Source organism: Tachysurus fulvidraco, chromosome 6 (assembly GCF_022655615.1).
Source record: "Tachysurus fulvidraco isolate hzauxx_2018 chromosome 6, HZAU_PFXX_2.0, whole genome shotgun sequence".
Lineage (NCBI taxonomy): Eukaryota > Metazoa > Chordata > Actinopteri > Siluriformes > Bagridae > Tachysurus > Tachysurus fulvidraco.
In genome coordinates this window covers 22,214,525-22,234,687 of record NC_062523.1, presented here as the reverse complement: position 1 = coordinate 22,234,687, position 20,163 = coordinate 22,214,525, and the positions used below count along the sequence as shown (strand labels likewise).

The following is a 20,163-nucleotide window of genomic DNA, read 5'->3' as shown; positions in this document are numbered from 1 at the left end:
TTATGTTACCTGTCTTTTTTTCTGTTCTTTTGTATAATGAATGCAGCTATTTCATTTCCAAATCCTGGTTCTTAAGGAAAGCCTGCACTGCCCATGTTGTTAAGACACACTCATGTTAAAATCATGAAGGCCTTGCTAATGAGCTGATGAGTTGTGCCAGGTATATGAGAGGATGGGAAACAGTGAAATGTGCAGTGCAGTGTGACTCGAGGACATGGACTGAGAAACACTTGCCCCTACTGAGCCAAGCAGGTAATTGAGGTAAAAGATGTTTGCTGCCAGATCCATCAGCTGCAACATTTTTTTGGGCCTCATGACAAAATGAGATACAGGGTATCATCAAGTTCAGAATGAAGCCTAATACTTTCAGCATTTGCACTAGAGGAGAAAGTTTGCACATGTAAATGGCCTTTATTTTCCTACAGGGTACCAGCTTGATGCCTTAGAGTAGCACTAATGTACATGTTGCACCAGGGCCTGCTGCTATCACACAGAACACAATCCAAATCACAATTTTTTTTTCTTCTTAACACTTGTTTTAAGTGAAACGTGTGATTCATCACCGGTTTCATATGAAACAAAGACTCATTGTACTACTGGAACAATAGATATTTTTAATCTCTTTTTTTTTGTTATAATTAGAACAAGTTACATCAACACATTTGGGAGAGTAATAGCAAGATAAGACAACAAGCCACAAACTTTGATTACAGAAATGGGATTTGATTTGTGGTCACATCCAGAGGGACACTTTCACAGTTAAATAAAAGCATCATGTCTGTTCTGGCAGTGATTTGAAGTGGCGTGAGCTTTTGATTAAATTGCCATGGCAGTTGCAGGCCTTAGCAGCTTGGTGATAATGAAGTGAAGAGAGTGTTGCTGCTGGATCTAGTCTTGCTGCCCAGTTGTACTTTTAGATTTGTAACATGGAGCAATAAGAAGATGAATAGGAGAGAGAGAGAGAGAGGAGAGAGAGAGTGTGTTGGCTTTCTCACTAGATTTCAGTATTGCATAATGTTTCTCAGTTCAAAGCTTTCTTGTTGTCCTTTATGGACAGTGCATTTGGACGTTTGGAAGTTTTAAAAGTAGACTTTCGATGAATGCCTTCTGCTCCAGCAGATGGCACTTTCAGTTAGCCCCTGTGATGGAAAATGTTTGCCTGGCAGGGATAAAGTCTTGCACTCGACAGTGCCAAAAGTGCCACTGCGTGAATGAGCGTGATTGCTGATGCTATAGACACAGGGTAAACACAGGTTTGTTTTTGGTTTCCATGGAACTTAGCATTATGGGATAGCAGGAACCTGCTCCACTGGGAGACGGGGTAGAACTCGTGATGCGTGCCGAGACAATCGTCTTGCTTACTCATCTGTTACTCATTCTGTAATAGAAGCCTCGTTTAATGTTCTGTCATCATGATGGATTTCCATCATATTCATCTTACAGCGGTTATTTTTGGATCAATGTGCATTGAGAAAAAAATAGACAGGTTAGGCAAAAGCAAGATGTTTCAGCTCCTGTCCCTGCGAAGCACTGACTTGCAAACTGTCAACATTTCCAACACAGCTAATCCAACTTTTTGTTTTAGCAACACTCTATTAAGCATATATCTGTGTTCGATAGGAGAGTAGTGGATGTCTGTTTTTCCTAGCGTTCTATATGCATATTATGAAATTCTAATTCTTCTTATTAAATACTAATTATATGTAATACTTGAATAAGAAAAACAAAAGTATTTTTTCAGGACTGGATAAGGTGTAGCACATGCAAAAACTAATAAAATCAAACTAATAAAATAAAAAGAATAAAATAAAATGATTAATTCTATGTATTTTATTATATATACTGTATATAAGCACATGCGCTACATTTATACAACAGTCATCAGTATCTATCTATCTATCTATCTATCTATCTATCTATCTATCTATCTATCTATCTATCTATCTATCTATCTATCTGTCTGTCTGTCTGTCTGTCTGTCTGTCTGTCTGTCTGTCTGTCTGTCTGTCTATCTATCTATCTATCTATCTATCTATCTATCTATCTATCTATCTATCTATCTATCTATCTATCTATCTATTGTGGTTTATATTAATGTTCTTGTTTAGATACATTATAATGTCTACAGTAACTGCATAGCTCGCCTACATGCTACACCAGTAGCTAATAAAATAATCTATTGTTTTGTGAAGCGGGATTCAGAACTTTTTGTCAAGAATGAGCATAAATGTGGCAGAGACAGATGACCGTCTGAGCCAGGACTCATTCTCCTGAACAGACATTTATTGAACCTTTTTTGAAGGGAATCTACAGTGTCATTGCTTTGTGACAGTTACAAGGCGGTTGCAGGAAGTTTTCAGGGTTAAACTGGGAAGGACTTCAAACTGGATGAGCGAAAGAACAAAATAAGTGTTGTTGTTTTTTTTGTTGTGTTATTTGTAAGAGAAAGGAAAAATGAATAAAAAAGGAAGACGTGGTAGCTATATTCTATAAGGTGATAATGGGAATTAACGTTTCATGGATGTTAAACATAAATGGATAAATAGTTTCATGCATACTGTACTTTTTTACTGTTTACAAATTGCTATAGTATGAGGAGAACAAACCATAATATATTTTAATACCCTCATCCTTTATCCTGAAAGGTTGTAATGATGATTTTTTAAATTTGAATCCTGGCACATTTTTGTGCTCATTAGTAACAGAATCCTGTAGTTTATGGAACTTAGGTCGCTGCTCGATTCACACATAATTCTTTTTACAGTAATGATTAATTTCCTGCCATGAGCTCTACCTTCTTAAACATATTTTAAGTAATTTGAGAATTCAGTTTTAGCAAAGGATTCCAGTTTGTGTGTGGTGGCACAGAGCCCACTGCCAGCTAGAAGCTTCTATGGTCTCACTTATGCCTCATATTGTTGTCATGTCACACCGTGACACAGATTTGCAAGTCAAGACCAGTATGTAAGCAGATCTGTCAGTAGGTGCTGGTAATCTAAGTGTGATATCTATAGTAGCTTTTTTAGACATTTTGTGTAATGTATTTTTGCTGTATATTTACAGGCTTGACACTGTCATTGCCCATGACGACCAGTCTTCATGCATTGGGATTTATTTTATACATTAATATTTTAATCTGTTCATACAGCACTTCAGCTATGATCAGCAATTACTGTAGCATTGAGTGTACAGTGGTATGACCCAAGAGAGTACTATACATTATACAAAATTGAAGAATTAGTTACGTAAGTCTTAATCTTCACATAATTAATTCCCCCATAGGCTGATTAAGTTGGCTATTCATCCATTGTTTTATAACTTACACTTTGCTGCAAAGTGAAACTAGTTAACAGAAATCCTTAGCAAACTTAAAATTCCCTTTCTAGTAAACAGTGAAAGTTCCTAATGAACACCATTACAATAAGGTTTCCTCGCAAGTTTCAAGAAATGTCTTAAAGCTTTACCATGAACATCTGAAACATTCAGCTTTGCATTTGTCAGACAGATTATACATATGTCTCTGTGGCATATCACTAAATGAGTTGACATTAACTTACAATCCTTTAGAGTGACCCTTGGATCTGCACACTATGCGCCTTACACTTATCGTCTATTATCTGGATCTCTACCACATGATTATGACTCATCAGTGATCCAACAGACTTGTTTCAGAGAAACGCAGGGTTAATATAATTTTATCGGTGAGCCGACGTCCTTTCCATTGTGCATTTGTAGCAGATGTATTTTCTTCTATCAGGAAACAAACAGAATAAATCAGAAGATTTGCGGAAGGTAATGAAGAACAATTAGATTTTCTGGATCCAGCTTAATCTCCATGCAATTTGGTGATGTGTGTAGCTTGGTTATTTAACACTGGTACATTTTCAGCTGCCCATAAGTCCCCAGTGCACTAAATAAATAGTTTATGTGCTTTTTCTTTAATATTGCATCAAAGCAGGCTTAGGCTGCCCACATATCACACAGTTTACAGCATTATTGACTTTTCATTTGTGTTTAAAATAATTGGAATAAAGCTAATTGGAAATATGAGCTTATGAGTGGTGTATTCTGAGTTGCATGCCATTTACCTTGTATTAGTCATTTTATCAGTTACACTTACTATACAGGTTCTTTTTGTAAAGGTACAATTACAGACTGTTTAACCTGTCTGTTGCTATGGAAATCATGTTACTCCTCCCATTCATCCATCAAAGGAAATGGATCAACGTGAGATTTAGACATGCATACAGTGGTATAGCTAGTAACCAGTTTTAATTTCAAAAGATCTCTGCTTTTGGTTATCATTATAATGGAAAATAATGGTTACCATTATTTGGACATTGTACGTTATACACTCCCCGTCCACTTTATTAGGAACACCTATACACCAGCGCATTTATGCAGCTATCTACGTAATCAACCAATCATTTGGCAGCAGATAAAGATCAAGAGCTTCAGTTAAAGTTCACAGCAAACATCAGAATGAATGAAGAAATAGTGTGTGTCGGTGCCAGATGGGCTGCTTTGAGTATTTTAGAAACTGCTGATCACCTGGTATTTTCACACACAACAATCTTTAGGGTTCACAAAGAAAACAGTTGGGGAAGAGAGGTTAGAGGAAAATGTCCCGGTGTGCAGAAAAGCATCTTAGTATGTAAAAAAAAAAACCTTAAGGTGGAACAGGCTCCAACAGCAGAAGACCATAATCAGATTTTACTCCATTCTTGTAAAGAGTGATTATTTGACATTTACATTTACAGCATTTGGCAGACGCCCTTACCCAGAGCGACGTACATAAGTGCTTAAATCTCTAGCATTGGATACATTAATGCTGGTTCACTAGGTTACATACTTAACATACCATGAGTTTAAAACATTAACCGAAGCGCTTCACCTGTGTTTGCATAATTTTATGCATTGCTCTGCTGTTACATGACTGGTTGATTAGATATCTACATGAATCTGCAGGTGTACAGATGTACCTATTAAAGTGGACAGCAAGTGTTTGTAATATACTATGGATATTAATCTTATGGATGTAACAAAAACTTCACAAACTAGTAAATTCATCTTAATATAATCATCTGTCATGTTTTGGCAAGTAGATTAATATAAACAAAACAAAACAAAAAGCACAAATTGCAGATTGCTCCAGAGTGAATACTGCACACTAAGTACTAAACTCTAATACTACAAGCCCTAACAGCCCACAAGGGTCAGTGCAGTAAGGCCCCAAGTGTGAGTACACTCTCCCAGAACACTCAACAGCCTCCTGCTGGCCATGTGTGAGACACAGCCGAAGTCAGCATGACATGAAAGATGGAGCTGTTTCATGTCCATTTGGTCTACTGTTGATCACATTAGGCTGTGAGAGTAATGCCACTGGGCTGTTAGATATTATCTGATCTTTCTAACTTTTCTAATGTTTTCTATGGATTAAAGTTATAGTTTGGGCTATTTTTTTTGTTTATGGCAATGAATTATATGCAAAATTCTACATGACAAGTTTGTCTCCAGATGCTCCAAAATGATTATTTAACCAGCTTCCAGCATATCTGAATCAATCAAACAGACTGGAACATCTGGGGCTCCATAAACACCATTTTTCCTTATATAAAACCTTCCTAAAAAAAAATCCTCACGTCATATCATGTGACATTTCTCACCATCTTCAAAGACTGTCGCAAATCTCTTGACTGTATTCTATGATTAATTTTGACGTTCCAGTTGAGAGTTTCTTTGGGTGTTTTGATGAATTATAGTCCTAACCATAATAACCTTGGCCATTATCCAATCAGGCTAACTTATTTTTAACTATATTATGAGGGATATTGTAATTATAACATCAGAAATCACAATATAGAATTTTGTCCATATTGTGCAGATGATGATTCATCATCTAAAACCTAGCTGCCATTCACTGAGCTGACTGAGTGGCCTTGTAAAACGAAGGACACACATTCAAATGCTGAATGAAAAAACATGCATGTTGCTTCCTGTTATAAGGGATGAAGGTAAGTATTTAGTATAGTTCGGATTCCTTTAGATATTTTAGCAAAATACATACTAAATGACAAATAGTGCAAAATACATGATAAAAGGGAAATAGTGAAGATTCATGGCAGTTGAAATATTTATTTAGTTCAATATTTTAGTAGCTAAAATAAAAAAAAAATTAAAAAAATTGAGTATGCACTATGAATAATGTTAGGCAATACAACGAGCTTTGTCAATATTGAAAAAATCAGAAAACCAGAAAGGTGAAAACCAGAAAGCTGGGATAGTGAACTGAGGCTTTACTTAGGCTTCTTTAAGTACAAAGAATTAAATCCCTATGAAAAAAGCCCTTCTGAAAATCATATGAAATGATACAATTACATATACCATAATCTACTTTAATTGACAACTAAATTATAAATAAAAAGATTTAAAGCAATTGTGACTAATGTTTCTGGCAAAAAATTCTTGCTTTTCAATTTTCTTTCAGTCCTTTCCTTTTTTTTTTTTTTTAAAGATATCCTTTATATTTCATTATCTTGTTCTGGGTCCTCTCTGATCTTCTACCTTATTTTAAATGCAATGTTGCTTTCTAGCAAAAAAAAAAAAACATTATATTTTAATATAGTGTACAATTTATATGTATGTTTATATGTGTGTATAGTTTATGAAGGACTTGAATTGACAGCCGAATGTTACAGCTACATGTTGTTACTGAAATAAAATCAAAACCCTTCTTTTTTTCCCTTCGATTTTTTTTTTTTTGCTCGTGACATAAATGTTTTCTGTGTTTGACTACTCCAGTTGCAAAATTCCAGGTTTAATTAAGCACTTATCTCCAGAAGTGTTCAGAGTAATAAACCAGCAACCAGTAAAGTTGATATAGTTGAAGGTCATAAAAACACTTTTAATACAGGTGCTCAGAAACTTTTCTAATTTAAAATGACAACCAGATAGCTTACTTTGAAATGCTGATAGACATCAACCTCACCATGTGTTCCAGATGATGGAAAATAAATTCAATTTCATCTGGTCACAGTGTTTTTGCACCAGATTGTAAAATGACCCATATACATTGCTGTGTATTTTGGACTTCAAAACCGTACACTTATTAAATATAGATTATTTTATTCTGTAGACCTATATAATATATATTAAATTTACAAACCTGAATTACAAATCAGTGTCAGGCAGCAGGGATGGTCGCAAGGTAGGTTTTAGGTATACAAAAGCTTTATCAGATAAGCTTGTAAGTAGTCCAATGTGTAGAGCAACATAAGGAACAGAAAATGCACATTGGCCAGATGATCAGTAAACAGCATGAACTATGCAAGCCAAAAACCTGAAAACCAAAAACACGATCAAATCCTTGTGTAGTGTCAGTGTAGGCTTGGTATCAAATGGTAACAAGGTCACAGAGCATATACTGGTGTGATGGTGATGATGTCCTTTAGTAATGAAGCTGTGTGCAGGTGTGTTCAGAGGTGCGTGATCAGTACGATGGTGACTGTGACACTATTATTGGGTGTTTGGTGTAGTAGTTCATGGTGGTTATGTTTGTAGGCCATGCTGTGTTCAGTAGATGTACTGTATCGTAACAGTGATTTTACTGTTGTCATGACAACTAGACACCAATATATCTTTTTTCACTGGGTCTTATAATACTGGAAAGTTTGATTTGCAACTTAAAAATAGTCTCACCATTGCAATAGTAGCATTTTGATTTGATACATTGATTGGTATTTGACTGGTTTTACTTTTAGATGAGACGAATGCAGTTCTGCAGTTCAATGAAAATTGTTTTACTACAATATCAACACGGCTGGGAATACGAATGTAGTGCTGCAGATCAGAAAATGTGCCAGACGTGCTGTAATCACATCTGCTTGCTGTCCCAACTGGCTTTTGGCTGCTTGTCGGATTGTATCAGCGTTACTGCGGATTCATTATCCGAATTTAAATAATTTTCATGACCCACGTCAACATGTTTACTTTTGTTTTATGATAATAGTATATAGGTGTTAATGTCTTTATTTAGGTCCTCAGCTGATTATCCAGCCTTTGTTGAACTGAAAGAAGTGTGTATTTGCAGGGTAGGGCAACATAGTGCTGAAAAGTACAACCTTTCATCAAACCTTTCTTCATTTGTAAAATATAAAACCTGGGCATTTTAATAATTGAATATTGCTGATGTGGGAGTTTTTACTCTTTTTTTTTTTATTTTTATAATTCCCACATTTACGCAAATGTCAAGGCTGCTGCCAGTGTAATATGTCTCCAATCCTGTACTTTGCAAATCATGGCTTGTGTAATTCAGCTGCAGGGAGAGTTATTACAGTGTAATGCTAGAACTGCCGAAGCCATTCATACAAAATGAGGTACTGTGTGCCAAACTCTGCATGAATCTTGAAGACTAGTTTCAACTGGTGAACAAAAGAAAAAAAAAACTATATCATTAGCTTATGCTCTTTTGCTTACAGTAGATTGCTGTGAGAAACATTATCGGAAATTAGAATTCTTTGTGCCGTGAGCATTATATCTGCTCCTATAAAATGCCCATTCTTGCAGGGTTCGAGGTGCGGAGAGGGTTTGCTGGATAGTTGAGGCTTCTTGGCTTTTTAAAACATTTGGTACATAACATTGTTTTGCCAGTGTCAGCACACATAGAGAATTACTGACAGGCTGTTTTCTTTGTTACCTTGAATACATATGTTCTTGAATCAAGAAATTTTGGGTTGATGAATGGCTCTTCTATTTATTTTGTAATAAAGATGTGTTATGATTTGAGAGAGGAATCATTTAGGATGCAATTCTTTACTAAAAGTAAAACTGCTAAATTAAATCTTACAATGGGGATCACATCACATGTCAAATCTGCCTAATGTAGACAATTTACAGCCTCTTACCAGATAAAACATGCACAATTTACAGAAACAAGTGAGCTCTCAGATTAAACAAATAATAGAAACAGTTCATGTGAGTACAAGAAGTACAAGTAGAAGAGGTTTCTATAGTATATACATGTTCCCCGTGGCTCTGTGTAGGACAAAGCGGTACAGAAAATGGATGGATATGAGTCATTAATGATAAACAGGTTAAAATAATGATGATGGATAATGATGAAGGATGGAGTCTGTAGGCCACTGTTGGAAATGGTATGGTGCATGGCTGAGAGTGGGATGAGCTCTAACAAGTTTAAATAGTTATTTGGGGCTTTACTGTAATTCTAATTTGATTTACATTACATTACAGTTTCATTACAATTTTCAGAACAAGAAAATATTAGCTACTAAATCATTTCAAAATATCTGAAAGCATATCAAGGATAAAATGATGAGATAACACACATTAAACCTGCTTGTACATGCAGTCATACAGGATTAATAACCATTTGCCTTCAGCTATAAACTGTTTTTTCGTTTTGTTTTTTTAAGAAACTGAAGGTAGTTAACAGAAATTAGTTCTGTGTCTAGCTCCAGTTCCAGGATATTAGATATAAATCATTGTGATTCGTACAGAGAATCAGGAAGGTAGCTGTTTCTGAGGATTAGCCACCCATCAACACAAACACAAAAGGTTGTGTGCTGTTGTGCTGCAGTCTGAGAGAGAGTTCTTGGATGGCTGCCCCAGTGAACTGCATTGTACTTCTACGCAGGACAAAGTGACTGTCCTTACTGTACCTGAACTTGTACTGGAGGTCAGAGGAAAAAACTCCAACAGTACACTTAATGGGTGTGATGTGTATTTGGTACGTTACATGCTGTTTTTGTTCACATTCCTGTCATGTTATTACAGCATGTACTGTAGGTTTGACTAACGGCAGAGAAAAAGTCCTTAAAAGTGTGTGTTGTCTCAGAAAGCTAATATTTTGATAGGTGAAAGCAGTGCGTGACTTGATCAGTGAATGGAGAGCATAAAATATTATGGTAGGATTAGATTCAGTCAGCAAGGACTAATATGTTTCAGTGGCAATATCCCACACGGTCACCACCATGGCCTAGTTTTGATTCATGGCCAAGAAAACAATCCAGCCAATAAAGAGTTAACTCTCAGTGTCGGACTCAAGCCCGGATAAAAATGGGAAGGTTGTGTAAAACCTGTGCCAAATCAAAATATACGAATTAGATGGTTTGCTGTGACTAGCTCGAACAGAGAGCAGCTGAAGAACAACAGCCTATGTACTTTATGTATTAAATTCCAGAATATTGAAGAAAAGATTGGCAATTCTTATTTTGATTTTTCGGTTTCTGATAATTAATCTGTGCATAATTCGTTTTCTCCTTAAGTTAAAATATGGTTCCAGACAATTCCTGCATTGATGAGATCGTATTTGATTGCATATCGTCATGGCATGCATCATATCGACTTACAGTTTTAGCATTATGCATTGTTTCAGCGATCTTTTTGCTCCAGTATTTGAAAAGAAGATATTACTTTGTACAGTTCTATGGCTGATATATTGTATATTGTTGTGTAGTGAGTTTTAATCAGTTTAAATGGCTATTTAGGACTTTACTGTAATACTACTTTTAACATTTTAACGTTTTGGCACTTTAAGAGTTAATTGTTACCCAGAAGCGCAACCAGAAAAGAAAATCAAGAAAATAAATTATGCCCCACAATAACAGTAACTTACAGTAACTTGGATCAAATGATTTAATTTTAAACTAATTGGACATGCTTCATCGAGATTGTGGTCCATGAGCCTTCAGCTAAAAACAGCTATTTAAAAACAGTAAGATATCTTTTTTTAAAAGCAGTATATTAGAATTCATATTAAAGTTAGCAGGGCATCAGCAAAGTGAGACAGGACATACTAGGAAAACCAAACACGGAAGTGGAAAAACAGGCTATGGGAATAACATGGGGAAAAAAGAGATGGGAATAACATGTGGAAAAAAGGCTTTGTAAATGAGTGAGTGAAAACACAAACAGAGCATTAGAAGTACTTCACTGAGAATTTAGTGCATGAGTGTCTATTAAAGTGTGTAATTGAAAGCAGGAGTGTGTGTGTGTGTGTGTGTGTGTGTGTGTGTGTGTGTGTGTGTGTGTGTGTGTGTGTGTGAAAAGTCTGCCATGAGTTGCCATGAATTCTGGAAACTGTAATAATCCTGAGCACCCTTGTTTTATGGCTGTGTTATGTTTTGGAAAGTGGAGCTCATGATCATGCTACGTGCAATGACACAGGTTCAGGGTTTGATAAGGACCTTTACCTGTTATGTTTACCTTATTTTTTACATGCATAATGTCTGTAGCATTTATAGCATCAAATCAGGGATATTGTCAACAGAAACGTAGAGAAAACACTCACACAAACACACATAAACAAACACACACGCACACACACACACACACACACACACACACACACACACACACACACACACACACACACACACACACACACACACACACACACACACACACATTATTCAACAAGATGATGGCATTTAGCATTTTAGTTTTGTAAACTTTTTTGTATAATGTAGTTTTTCTCAGACTCAAACAGGACGTCACTGGTACTAAATGGTGCATTGGGTGAAATAAGGGCTCCAGCAGTTACAACGTGAAATAAAAAAAAACAAAAACCTTGGAATAATTTTGTTTAATCCTTGACCCCATCTCGCCATCTCATCCCATCCATGCACATGGACATGTAGCCCTACAATAGAGTTCAGTGCAATCCATTTGCTGGCTAAACTTTCATCCTGTCATTTTACTTGGACAATTTTATAATGGACAGTTAAGCTATAAACATACAGAACAATCACGTTCCAAGTAACCTACTAATTCCCTGATTAATTCTAAATAACTAGGATGAGACAAGTGTAGGTATTTTGATTAAACAGATCTAGTGCACTTGTGAGTGGATGTTTTTGCTCTCACCCATCTGTAGGACAATTTCCCCACTACTCAAGGATAGTGATGCTATGAGTTGTCTGGTGAACCAGTTTACAGAGTTTTAGCCATAAACCTGTGGAATGCTGACATACCTAATTATTGATTTGTTGCTATAATCATTGATTTAAAGTTTATTAATTTTTAGAATTACTAAGAACTTCAAAAATAACTTGAGCTCCATTGCAGTTTGCATCTTTTCCCATCTAAAACATCTCCCAGATTTAATCTTAGAAACATTTCTTGCCTCTCTTTGCATTGATTCATGATTCATTCTGAACTGTGAAGGCGGGGCATTTACTCAACAAAGCTAAAAAGAGGAATGTAAACTGAGCCAATGTGTCCGGCTTATTTTTAGGCATTTCTTTTCTCAGACGAACATAAAAAAAACCCATTGTTAAAAAAAAAAATCAGTAAGCATAATTTCAAACAATACCTTGAAGGCAGTACTAGCTGAGCCAATAATCAGTCCCCGAAGGATTAAATGAATTTGCCATTTCATAAATAAAAATAAAATCAGAGTTTTGGTCCAAGATGTGTTGTGTGACATCACAAAATACTTATTTGGCCAAAAACCTATTTTATTCATGTTCCTTGAACATGAGAACAACTATTATAGTAAGCAGTTACATATGTATCCTCACTGGCAGTAGTATAAAACAAGAATCCTGTACCTGCAATTTCTCCAATTAACAAAAATTCAAGTCAAGTCAATAAGCTTTTATTGTCATTTCAACCATATATAGCTGACACAGTACATAGTGAAATGAGACAATGTTTCTCCAGGACCATGATGCTCCATAAAACAACACAGAGCTAAAGACTTAAGGACTTAAAGTAAGTTGGCCTAGCCACATAAAGTGCATCTGTGCAACCTAGTGCAAACAGTACGAGACAGACAACAGTGCAAACAAACAATACAAAACAATACAAAAGCAGCACCGACCAGTGACCATACTGTATATTCTACAGTGCATGTGCAAAAATACTAGAGTGAACAATCAGCAGTTGACTTAATGTGCAAGACAGCATGGGCAAAGATGGCAAAAACGGTGTAAAACAGCATGTAAACAGCCTTACAGTATGTGGGTGGTGCTGCACAAAAAACTCTGCAAGCTGCAGCAAAATCAAGCATGTTTTGCCTCAACAATAAGAAAAACATCTGGTCTCTGTGTAATCCTGGAGGGACTGAATAATATTTATATATATATTTTTCTCTCTCTTATAAATTATTTTCTAAATTCTATGTAAAGCACTTTGAACGACCTCTGTGTATGAAATGTGCTATACAAATAAACTTGCCTTGCCTTGCCTTGCCTTGCCTTGCCTTGCCTTGCCTTGCCTAATATTTATTAGCAAACAAATATTAGTGTGTTTCAGAGTTCTGGTATCCCACAGGACCAAAAAAGTTGTTGTAGTGGAGCATTGTGCATCATGAGCCTCATTTATTAACATGGGAGCATTGTGAGTGTTTGAGTGGTGCTATGTGACCCATTGTTTATTCATTCATCTTTAGTAAGTGCTTTACCCTGGTCAGGGCTATGGTGGTTTAAATCACTAGTATTTTGTGAAATATAAACAACTTGTTATATTTAATTGCAGATAAATGTTGAACTCTCTGTGTGGGGTGGATGCAACTGGTCAGAATATCTTCTGGAGTGATTAGGATTAAAAATTAGAACAAAAAAATTTAACAATTCAAATAGAAAATAAAACATATATCCTAGCAAGTTAAATTACAAATAAATTAGTGTATAAACAGAACTTTTAAATATGTCTTAAATTTATAGGCTTTTCAATGAAGGAAGTAAATTAAAAAGTGAATTTGTCAATAATACAGTAAATTCAATTTAATTCTATTTATTTGTATAGCGCTTTTAACAATGGACATTGACTCAAAGCAGCTTTACTGAAAATAAGAAACATAATACAATAAATGTAATAATATATGAAGATTAATATAATACAACAAATTAATATTAGACGTATATTTAAACGTGTTTGTATTTATACCCAATGAACAAGCCTGAAGTGACTGTGGCGACTGTGGCGAGGAAAAACTCCCTTAGATGGAAGAGGAAGAAACATTGAGAGGAACCAGACTCAAAAGGGAACCTCATCCTCATTTGGGAGACACTGGAGGGTGGGATTACAAATATACAGTCCAACAATTGTGTATTACATGAAATGTAGTAACTTGTAGTTTGTGATTTTTATGAAAATGTGAAGCAGCTCTCGGTAGTGGACTCAGAGCGCTGAAAGCTAGAGTAAAAGCACCACCATCGAATCCCGCTGTGAACACTCTTTCCATGACTGTCATTTGGAAGGTCACCTCATAATGCAGTGGTCTGTGTTATTGTGACACAGTTATTTTCACGAGCTGTTTCTGCTTCTCGGAGACGTATTAAACGTATTAAAAGACTTTAATGAGGACAAAGGTGCATCACTCCTGAATGTTTTAGCTATTATTACTACTATTAAATTTAATGTGGAATCTTCCATCGTTCCCGGAGTCCCACATTCATACCTATAAAGACTTTACTCTTCAGAAGACAGGCCATGCCATTAATTAGAATACACCACAGCCCTGATGAATTCTCAATCTGATTGGTCAGGTGTTGATTAATTCTCTGTAGCAGTTCTGACAGAAGTAATTCAGATCACAGGTATTTATTAATGTGCTGGTTTCTATAGTAGCAGCTCATTCACAGTGACTTGTATGATGGATGCGCCTCATAATCCCACATAATCCAAGACTAATAATAAATGGATTAAACGTGCGTAATTATTTAACAAAATAATAGGAAAAATGTATAATAAAATTTTTCTGTTTGTTTATTCAACAATCTTGTGTGTTTTGGAAGGTTGCCTTGGAACGGTCATGCTATGGAAACACATGAGGCCTTTTTCTTGTCGATTTCTCTATAACATGACAGTGACACACTGTAACAAAACAGCTGAGTATTTTTTGAAAGGTGAGAAGACAGGAATTAAGAAAGGTATGAAATTAAGAACCTCTTTTTTCCCTCATGAGCCCCTTTATGGTTATCCAAGAATCAGCCCTGAACTACATTACCCATCAGCCCCAGTACTGTACATCACATTTCCACATAACCCCTGCTTAAATCCTGAGCTGGGTACGAAACTACAAAGTACATACTATACACCTATTGTACACTATACACTTTGTGCTCTAGTGTCTAGTGTATGATAAATAGAAGCGTAGTATTGTTTCAAATGGAATGCAAATAAAAGCAAATGATAAGCAAATGATGTCAAATGCCTGTAATGTGAGGCTGCTAGTTTTAGCAGTTTACACTGAATTTTAAAAAATGTTGAAAATTAAATAGCACAACATGGGCTAATTTAAAACACATGAATCATTTGGGTAAATGAAGCACACTTCTTCTTGTAGGAGTTTTCATTGTGAACACACCACTCACACTTTTTATACTACACAATGGTGAAATGTGCATACGTATGTGATTTGGGATTCGTCTCTGGTTTCTGTATGTTTTTTTGTTAAGGTTTTGTCATCGTTGTGTGTATGTGTTGTTTTGTGTTCCCAAGCCTTATAGCTCATAGCTTACACCTCATAGTTATTGATTCACGGTTTTGGGTGTTTGTGTTACACGGTTTCAATAAAACCATACGCTGCCTGTAGCTGTATACTCTGTACTATAACTATACTATGCCATACGCTGCCTGTAGATGTATACTCTATACTATAACTATATTCTACTATACACTGCCTGTAGATGTATACTCTATACTATAACTATACTCTACTATACGATGCCTGTAGCTGTATACTCTATACTATAACTATATTCTACTATACACTGCCTGTAGCTGTATACTCTATACTATAACTATACTATACGCTGCCTGTAGCTGTATACTCTATACTATAACTATACTATACACTGCCTGTAGATGTATATTCTATACTATAACTATATTCTACTATACACTGCCTGTAGATGTATACTCTATACTATAACTATACTCTACTATACGATGCCTGTAGCTGTATACTCTATACTATAACTATATTCTACTATACACTGCCTGTAGCTGTATACTCTATACTATAACTATACTATACGCTGCCTGTAGATGTATACTCTATACTATAACTATACTATACACTGCCTGTAGATGTATATTCTATACTATAACTATACTCTACTATACGCTGCCTGTAGCTGTATACTCTATACTATAACTATATTCTACTATACACTGCCTGTAGATGTATACTCTATACTATAACTATACTCTACTATACGATGCCTGTAGCTGTATACTCTATACTATAACTATATTCTACTATACACTGCCTGTAGCTGTATACTCTATACTATAACTATACTATACGCTGCCTGTAGCTGTATACTCTATACTATAACTATACTATACACTGCCTGTAGATGTATATTCTATACTATAACTATACTCTACTATACACTGCCTGTAGCTGTATACTCTATACTATAACTATACTATACTATATGACGCCTGTAGCTGTATACTCTATACTATAACTATACTCTACTATACGCTGCCTGTAGCTATATACTCTATACTATAACTATACTCTACTATACGATGCCTGTAGCTATATACTCTATACTATAACTATACTCTACTATACGATGCCTGTAGCTGTATACTCTATACTATAACTATACTCTGCTATACGCTGCCTGTAGCAATTTGCAGTATGAAAATAACTGCAGATTATTAACTGGATTATTAAATCAAATAAAACCACCAGAAAAAAATCTCCATCAAACATTATGTTACTAATCGTACATTTTCTATATAAATCTTTTTCTTCTAGTTTCTTTTGCAAATTGTGTTTTAAAACTCTATCCAATTACAATTACAATTACAATCATACCATAATAAAACCTTTCTAGTAATTTCTGCTCAATTTTCTTTCTATTTCTTTTTTTTCCCATTTGACTATTTTCATCTTTCATTTGATAGTTTTCCCCGAGTGGCATTAGTCATAAATATAGTTAACTGACTTAACAATGCTTATTTTTATGACATTTAATTCAGGTAAACACTGATAGATTTAACAATATTTTTACGAATAGTGTTTTACGACTGTTCATTATACTAGAAGTAAATACGAATTAAAAAATGTAGGTGCAACAGAGATAACTAAAAAATAAAAATAAACAATCGGAGTAGTCGTGATGGCGTCCAACCTAACAGCGCTGTCTTTGATCCATGCTCAAATATCACTCGCACCTCACTTGTAATAACTTCCTTTTACAACCCAGTAAATAAAATCTTTGTTATGTTGATGTTCATATGCATAACACCATTACCATTACAAAAATCCTTTTTTTTTATTTTTTTTTTTTTTATAACAGCATTGTGTTTTATTTCACAGATGTATGAATGATGATGAGGGTGAGACTGTAAAATCAACAACAAAAGAGTCAGAAAAGGCTCATCTTATGTGGATTGTAACCTCATGTTTCTCACCGTCTCAATACGTTATACGGAAATCACATGATTCTCTTTTCCCTGTTGAAAAACTGCAGCTTAATGATATCTGATGTCTGTTTCAACACCTTTCCACAGGTTCACGTTATGTCAGTGAGCTACAGTGGTGTTTTGGTGACTCTGATTTCTGCACACTGAGCATCTTCACTGCCTTATACTTGTCCTACTGTATGCTGACACTGATTAATGTGTGCTGATGGCTTTTCAATGAAATGAATTTTGCGATTCAGTTAAACACAGTAATCAAGGCTAGTGATGAACGATGGACAAATCCGGGCTCCATGGTGCCGATTTTGTGATGGTTGGCCTGTGCTTATGCCAAGATTCAACTTTTTTTAGTTGTTCCCTTCTTTTACACTGAAAACATGACTTAGTGTGAAATAGCCTTACTGAGAAAATTGCCTGAATTTATCTGAAGGCATAATTGTTTGTTGAAGAAACAGGTTCAGTTTTTTTTTGTTAAAGGCAAATGAAAATATTTGCAGAGAGAGATGAATGCTCACTCACATCAAACCTTTTTTCTTTTTGACCTTCTCTGTTTGGAAATGTGCTTCTTACAAAAGATGTCTGAGGAAATAGAAGTTAAAATACAGATTTGAATGGCAATACGGGTGCTGTTTTCACACTGATTATTAAGCATTAACCACTTATGGTCTCATCTCATTATTCAGTTATTCATCGTACAGCATTTTAATCTTCATTCATCAATTCATCTTACAGTCCCTCTAGGATTTTGTGCTTTTTTGTGAATTGGTGAAATTGCAAAGGATATGATTCTTCTTTTAAACCCCTACCAGTGAAGACACTTATGTAATCACTTTCTGTGATAGCTGTACTCATGTTCTATGCACATGAATTAAAGTAAGATTTTGTCTCGACCCAAATTTGCTTGATTTTGTATTAATTTTTGCCACAAAAACATGATATCCTTGTGAAGGCAGGAATTATAGTGTAACACAACGACACTATTTGTATCTTAGTCTGTATATACTGTAGTGCACCACAAAATCATTTCTAAATCTTAATTTGGATTTAAACTCAAAATGGTTTTTATTATTATGATTTCTTATAAGACAGGACATTTGCAAAAAAGACAAAACAAAACAAGATAACAAAGCAAACAAAAACAAGACAACGGGAAACAAGACAAAACAAAACGAGATAACAAAATAAAATAATCAAAACCAGAGAAGACAAGCAAGCAAAAGCAAAACAACAACAAAACACAAGCAAACGAAACAGGATAGGACAAGAAGAAAATAACCAAACAAAAAAACTAAATACAATATGTGTCCCTTCTATTTGTATTTATTTTGAACCCATTATCTGTCCAATAGAAATTATGTTTTTGTACTCACTAGTATTTGTTTTCTTGTCAAAGTCATTTCTCTCGTATATTCATTACATAATCTGTAGCTCACGTGGTCCTTGTTTAACCCCTCTTATTTTGGGTTGGGTAAGATCTATTAACTGCTGGGCACAAGCCGACTTCTTTTATCCTTTGCAAGCGCTTCCTGTGCATCCTGCTCCTCTCCAACCTGCATGATTTCCCTTTATGTAGTCAACAAGTCATGTCTGCTCTTTGCTCCTGCCCCACGGCAACATGCTGGCGATTCCTAACCACGAGTCTCTCCTCTCTTGACACAGACGGTGTGCATGTGGATGTTGGAATAGACCCAGTCGCTTTGTTCTGCCTCCTGTTTGTTCTAGGCACCGGGCTCGCGTTATAAATATCTGTATATTTACTCCATGGAAATACTTCATGCAGCACTGAGTGAGAGCTTTTGGATGTTGCTTAAATGTTGAGCAGCACAGTAACACAGTTGTGTTTCAAAGTAAAAATCGGTCTCTGTAGGTCAGTAGTTTGATTCAGTAGTTCATAGATTCAGTACTTTGGGCCTCATTTTCACTGCGAGGTCCACCAAGTGTATAAAATGAGATAGATTGTAAGTCTCTCTGCATAAGGGCGTCTGACAAATGCCAGAAATGTGAATGTAAATGCAGTATTATATTTATTCATTCATTCATTTATTTTCTACCGCTTATCCAAACTCTCTGGTGCAGTATTATATTTGCTTTAATATTTTAAGGTTTAATTATGAATGTGACTTTTGTGCATTGTGTTTTTTTAACTGGATATCAAAATCGTCATGTCAAGATTGAGGACAAACTCAGCTTTTCACTTCTCCTAGTTACTAAACATAATTACTCACAATGTCTAAAACATGGTCTTATAAGAAAATAATCAACTGATGTTGCTTGTTACCACCCCACAATTGATAGGTTTCTAATAACAGCAAGCCACATCATGGTTTATTGCTGACATAATGAGTAACTGCAAGTTAACATAAGTAATCGTTTAATAGATACAACAATAACAACTAGCTACTTACATTTGTAGATGAAGCTGGTTGTGATTTCATGTGACTTTTTTTCAGCTGAAAGGCTTAAGTAAATATGATATCATTTTTTCTAGTAAGGGAACATAAGGAGCCTCGATGCTGTCTGAATATTGTGGTGCATTGTGGGATTTTTTTTAGGGGTGAACGTTCTAGCGTACTGGAAGGATTTTGCGCTTGAAAGAGGCAGCACTTTAAATGTAGTATACTACTGAACTAGAGAGCTGATAGAGACGCATCCTATATACTGCATGTGCAAATTGTATTTGCACTTGCAAAAGAAATCAAGTCACGAAGGCACTTTTGTAGACTGTTACCTGAGTCAATGTAAACTGATTTCTCA

General features: G+C 35.4%; 1 protein-coding gene across 1 annotated transcript in view; it reads left to right on the top strand.

Moving 5' to 3' along the window:
• fgf14 (fibroblast growth factor 14) overlaps nucleotides 1–20,163 on the top strand; it is a 135,133-nt gene that overhangs the window by 1,804 nt on the left and 113,166 nt on the right. The window lies entirely within an intron of this gene.